The sequence below is a fragment of the Phaenicophaeus curvirostris genome, chromosome 1 (genome assembly GCF_032191515.1).
Source record: "Phaenicophaeus curvirostris isolate KB17595 chromosome 1, BPBGC_Pcur_1.0, whole genome shotgun sequence".
In the NCBI taxonomy this organism is placed as follows: Eukaryota; Metazoa; Chordata; class Aves; order Cuculiformes; family Cuculidae; genus Phaenicophaeus; species Phaenicophaeus curvirostris.
Window position 1 is genome coordinate 158,451,551 of NC_091392.1, and position 6,645 is coordinate 158,458,195.

Below are 6,645 nucleotides of genomic sequence, written 5' to 3' on the forward strand. Positions count from 1 at the left end.
AATATATCTCCACGTGGTAACCATGTTTCTTTAATGTTCAATCAGCATTTGTTGAAGGGGTACATGAGGATGATGTGTACAGTGCAAGTTTGCTGTCAGAGCCTAGGGAACTGAGTGTGTCTTTGTGCCTAGGTTTTCATGAACCACGCATGTTCCCGTGTGTAGGCAGACAGAAGAAACTGGAAGGCTGTCCCACGTCACGTGGAGGGGATGTGTAAAGAGCTGTGTTTGGTTCCTGGCCTTTTTCCCCCTTACTGACATCGATTTGTGTCAAGTTTACAAAAAAAAACCCCACTGTTGTAACACTGCATTTGGGGGAGGGCGGGGGGGGAAGGATAATAAACTTTATTTTTAATTGCTTCCATGGCTATAAATTAGCATGCATTGGGCTAAAATTTTTTTTCCATGAACAAAAGGACAATTGACTGTGAGGCTTAGAGAAAGTAGGGAGGGAGCTCTGAGCCCCAAGGCTCCCCTGCGTATTGAACTTGAGCAGGGGGAGGCCTTGTCTGTGCCCAGAAGTTGAAGGGCATTGAGAACTACAACAAAACAATAGGGATTTTTATGTTTCACTGACTGTTTTTGCAGCTGCATCTTCCCCCCTCCTCCTCTTCCCCTCCATTATTTCATGTGAGAACCAAGTATGAAAATAGAAGCCGTGGCTTTCCCTCCTGCCACAGCCAACAAGCATAAAACCGGCCAGAAATCACCAGAGACCCAAGTTTAGCTATAAGTCAGTGTTCCAGGCAAAAGCAGAAATTGGTTTGTGCTTCTACACTGTATTTCATCTCTGTTCTCACACATGTAAAGACAGGACTGAAGCCCACCAACTGTATTGAGCGTTCAATGTGATCGTCTTCACATCCCCAAGGCTCCTGATGGCATTTGAGGAGGAGCTGAGAGAACAGACTGAGTTCTGCCTCTGCAGCTCCCCCTCCATGCATCATATTTGGCCCTAGAATATCTGATAAACCATCTCTTCCCATAGTAAAAGATCGTATATAGTGTTTTTTCCCCAGAGCTGTCTGTGCTAGCCCTTACAGTATTTGTCCTCTGGTGCACCCAGTTACCAACCTGAACAAAGAGCCAACTACATGTAGGCATAGATCCCAAGCTGGAGAGCAAACGTTGACAGTGAGGAGACCTCAAGAGTGGGAAAATGCTGGTGGAAAGCGGCTGAGAAATGACTGAGGGATGGGGATGGAAAGGACAAATGCGTGCCTGTCCTCTCATGTGCAAGGACAGTCATCCCTTATTCTCCGCAGCCATAGCCAGAAGGATAAAGCATAAATCAGTTTAATTTGCAGCAAAGGGAAGTGTGAACGCTTTCACTATTTGTGAAACAGAAAAGCTAATGTAATTGAAGGCTGGTTGTACAATGTGATAAGCCACTAAAGGAAAGGGATGAGGTTTCTTTAGAGCAGGCCAGGTAAGCATCAGCCACATGGTCTTCCTGGGAGGGGTGGAGTAAGTGAACCCTGTGGTCTTTTCTAGTAATTTTTTAAAATAGTATAGTTATTTGCTTTATGCTATAAAATGTACAGAGACACAACAAAAAAGAAAGGAAGGAGAAAAGAGAACCATTAGAAAATCATAGAATCATAGAACCACCAGATTGGAAGAGACCCACCAGATCATTGAGTCCAACTATTCCTATCAAACACTATAAAAATGAACAAGGGAAGCATAGGAAACTTACTTGCCTACTCTTATACTTTGTCAAGCTGTGCTTGCACCTTAGTCTCCTGTCTAAATATCTACACCAATGGACATATTCCCCCTTTGGAAATAAGTTTTTCCTTCCTTCCTTCCTTCCTTCCTTCCTTCCTTCCTTCCTTCCTTCCTTCCTTCCTTCCTTCCTTCCTTCCTTCCTTCCTTCCTTCCTTCCTTCCTTCCTTCCTTCCTTCCTTCCTTCCTTCCTTCCTTCCTTCCTTCCTTCCTTCCTTCCTTCCTCCCTCCCTCCCTCCCTCCCTCCCTCCCTCCATCCCTTAAGACGGTCTGTCTCCTGAGATCCTTTCCTTTATCATTTACAAGAAGCTCTGTGTAAAGGACTCTCTCCTATGAGTGTGACCAACCTCCCTCTAACTGGACATTCTCATAGATGCCAGAGCTGTGACTGCGCAGGTGCAACTCCCAAGGCATGTTTCCTAACAGGTACTGATTTAACTTCATCTGTCCACTATGAATCCAGAGCACTAACTCCTTCACGTCAAGGCACACTACTCCTACTGCCCTTCAGGTTCTGACAATGTTTCTGTCCTTTTTTCTTTTTTTTTCCTTTTTAGCTTTTATCTTATTTTAAAATAAATTTACCCCAGATACAATATCACTCCCAAGAAGCAGATAATTATTTTTCCATTGTATTATAGAATGGAGCATTTGCAAAAATCACTAAATCTCTCGCATTCGAATCAATTTCAGGCTTATGTTCTGTTATTCAAGGCTGTCAGCTATATTTTTGATATTATTTTGGGTGATTTTCAAATTGTTGTGCTCTCTGCTGTTACTATTAGAATTGTATAAAGCCTCTTGTTTGCAGAGCTGTGAAATGTTTTAAAGGCATCAATTGAAATGACAAGGCATTGTCCAAATTCAAATTTACTTCATCCAAATCAGTGTCCTGAACATCCAGGTGGTAGTAAACATTTTTTCAACCACGTACAAACTGTGAATTGTATTTGAAATTAAATCTCCGCGTTAAAATCTGCATTGCTGAACCTCCTGCTGGCAGCCACTGTTCTCCTGAGAAGTGACATCTTTGCTGGCACTGACGGGGTGGGAGCCCTCACGTGGATATTTCTGAATGATTTCCTATCGCTCTTTGGATACCGGGACCTTATAGCAGCACATGCCTAAAAAGTACTAAGGATGTGAGGTTGTGTGAGGAATACAGGAGGGGGCTGTCTTGGGTTGAGTAAGTATAGATGGTTTTGTCCTGACACACAAGGTGGAAACCATTTTACAAACCTCTATTAAAGCAGCATATTGCTGATGTCACAAATTATGTCATTTTTCAGCAAGCTGTTAGGTAGCAGCGGGATACATAGAGGTCCCAATCTGAGTTCACAGCTTGAGGCCTCATCATCCACTGAAGTGAAGGAAATACTCCAGTCCCCTGGCCCTCTGTTTACAAATAATATATCAAGAATCAGGATGCCCACAAATGAACTTGCAGGCACTGAGCTAAAGGAAATGCAAATATATATATGTATATACACACACACACACACACGCTACACATATGTCTATATGTTCATGCATTTATTTGTGTGCAGTGCAAATGAAGCCTGCAGTTTACCATCAGATTTTCTTTAAAGAAACGTTTTTCGCTCTTCCTTGGTATATTGAAATAATTCTTCATTCCCAATTCTGTGGACATTTCACACACAAGAATCCCACCAAAGGCAGGGATATCTGCATAGGAAAGGGGTACAAAGTACTCCCATTCATGTCTCCTTTCTAAAATTGTGACGGGTTTTTAATATCTCGTGCTTCTATAATAGAAAAGACTTAAAAATATGTACGTATGAAGAGATCTATCTATAATGCCATTAGGGGATTGCGCAAAATAAAATAATAGGGATGTCTGAACACCTGCTAATTAGTACAGCAGAACAGCTTGTTGGAGGCTCTCTGTCTCCTGGATGAACCGTATTTACAAGTATATGTGCATTTCTCCCCACTAGAGTGTATTCTGACAATACATATATAGCTGGGAGACAACAGCCTATGTTAGAAGACATAAAAAGCATAGTTAGTGGCCTGAGGCTATGAAATAACCCAAGAGAAGGAATTAAATTCACAGTTAACGAAGCCAAACACATTGGTGGATACTTGTACCCCATCCGTGCATTAGTGGGAGCCAAAGATGGAGAATCAGGGCACAGCTTTAAACTTCCCAACTTTTGCCAGTGTGTTAACACCACACCACTAACAGAATGAGGGCACCGGCAGGGAGATGGATTACACGGCCAAACCAAGCATTTTTTTATCCCCGTGCTCTCTCCCTAAAATAATTCTAATATTTTGCTACTTATTTGCTAGCATGATTGGCCGCAACTACCTCTACTGGAAACCGTTTTACAGGGTTGGATTAACCTCTCCTCTATTGCGTATCCTTGCTTTAATTACTGCTGCAGCTATCCCCCGCTATCTGCACAATAAATGCTGTTGCTTACAGGAACATGATTACAGGATTAGAGTTATTGGGCCCTTGCCCAGACAAACGCGGTGACATAGCATAGCACTGGCACCTCTGAAAGCTACACTGACCTCAGGCATCTCTACATCAAAGGCCACAGCCACAATCTGAGCTTCATTAGCTTTCGAGGCTGAAGTTACAGGAGCACCACTTCCTCAGCCACTAATGGGAAACACTCTCCTCCATTTGCTGTTGAGGTGTTAAAAGTTCCTCTTAACATCAGTTACTGAGCTACAGCTTCACTGGTATCCCAGTAAAATAAAAATTACTTGTGAAGTAGGACCTAAGTTCAAATCGAAAGGCTAAGCTGGACATCCCTTACTCAAGCAAAGGGCATTCCCTGGCACAGGGATGCTTCGGGAGTGAGGACTGCAGGGGGAGGTGCACCCCCAGCCCCAGAGAAATTCTCACAGCTTCTGAAAGGTTTCATATGGTAGTAACCAACTCCTTAATGGCTTTGGTATCTGAAGAACACTCTGGTTTTCATTTGTAGGATGCGATGCAGATGATTATACAAGCAGGGAGAGCGTGGCAGCTAGCTGCAACTCAGAGCTTGTGCGTCGCTGGGCCTGCGCTCACAGTAAAAATACAGTGAATTGTGGTGGCAGCTCCTCTAGTCCCCCTGGTTGACCTGCACCTACAACAAGGAGACTTGGGAGGTGAAGTTGAGTCCCACGGAGAAAAGCTAGTCAGAGAGAGAACCATGAGCTAGCAAAGCACTAGGCAGGTTCTAACTGATTTTTTGTTTCTAGCACACACTCCTTATGTGGAAATATCTCTTACATTTCCATGTACTTCGATTCCTGTTTATACAGCTGAAACATTAGGATATCCTTTGTCTTATCTATTTTGATGATGCATTCTGGGATACAGGTTACCTGTTTGCACAGTCCTAGCATAGTCGTCTGGGGCTTGCAGTCATTACTCTAATTTCATAGTAATATACAAAGGATGAAGCTAAATATTGACCTGCACAGAGAAGCCAAGCAGGGGCTAGGTCGCATGGAAGAAGCCCCAAACTTTTATGATTGTATGCGAATAACTGGGAAGAAATTACTATTCCATCAAAGTATTTGCAAATGGTAGAACTTAGGTCACCACGGTGAGCATGGAGAATGATAACTCGACTTTATATGAGAATTAAAGGGATGAAATACATCTTTGTATTAAAAGTCCTCCATAAGACTGAAAAAAAAAAAGGAAAGTAGAAGAGAGCTAGAAGGTTTACACTGAAGGGGTTGCTTTTCTTTGTTCAGTTCAACTATCCTTCTTGGGTGCTTTGCCTATGGGATTGTCATTTCTATTTTTTAAGCTGATGCTGAATAAAGTGTCTTTCCTGCAAGCCTCAGGGCTGGGACAGCTGGATAAGGTGGGCTGATCAGGTACTGCCAGGGATAAGGCTAAGGAATTACAAGGCTGGCCTCCGGAGCTAAGCTGCTCCTTCTCTTCAGGAGGTAGGAGACTTCCCCAGGTCTGAGGAGCTCCTTGCAGCTGGAAGATTTAGTGGGCTCAGATATTAGCAGGATCACACGTCTGCTCTTGAGTTTTCTCCAGCTTGCATGTTTGATAAAGCTCAGAAGCTTGCTTCAGCTGGCAAGTTTAACTTAATCTCTTGGGTTTGTTCTGCCCTGAGCAGTCTGTTCATGTTGTCATAGCTGATTTCAGTTTCCCAAGCTTTAGGCTGGGTTGGGAACTAAGGCAAGATTAGAAACCGGAGTAAGAAGAATTCAGCTGATTTTCGGCTAAGCACCTTTTCACCACAAAGAGGGATTTACAAAAAAGCTAGGAAGTTGTCACTGGATTTCCTTTTAAATTAAATTACCATCATTCAAAGAAATAGGAAATTCCTCCTTATGTGTACATTTTTCATGAATTACTGATTCTTTCCAGCTTTTCCCTTTGCCACATGCCCAGGGCAGTGACCTCCAGCTCAGGCTCTGCAACAGCTCTCTGACCAGCACTGGTTTAAGTATTGCAGCCGCCACTGCTGCTACAGCAGAAACCCAAGCTCTTCGCTTTACAAACCTGGGAAGTATGTGATGTTAATTAGAAGCACTTGCTCCCCTAACTGTGTAAGATCAGGGTGGTGTGCAGGCATAAATTGACCCAAGGAGGGTAAAGAGGGCTCCTCTCCTTGTCAGCACCAGCAGCTGCAGCCTTTACTATCATTTCACATGACACAGATGCAGCTCTACAGCAATTTTCACTCTGATTCTCCTCATTCTCATTTTCATTATTTTCTTGTCTGTCTTTGACTTTGGGCCAGGGCAGCACGTGAAGCATGGTGGGGTAAGCAGACACAAGGAAAGATGACCATGGTATTGTGGTCCATGCAAAAGCATTGCTCTTTAGAGGTGATGTACACCATGCTTCGGAGTGTCTCTCCTATTTCAGCCAATTGCCGTACCAATTTCAAGGTGCACAGAACTCTGTGGAGGGTCTAA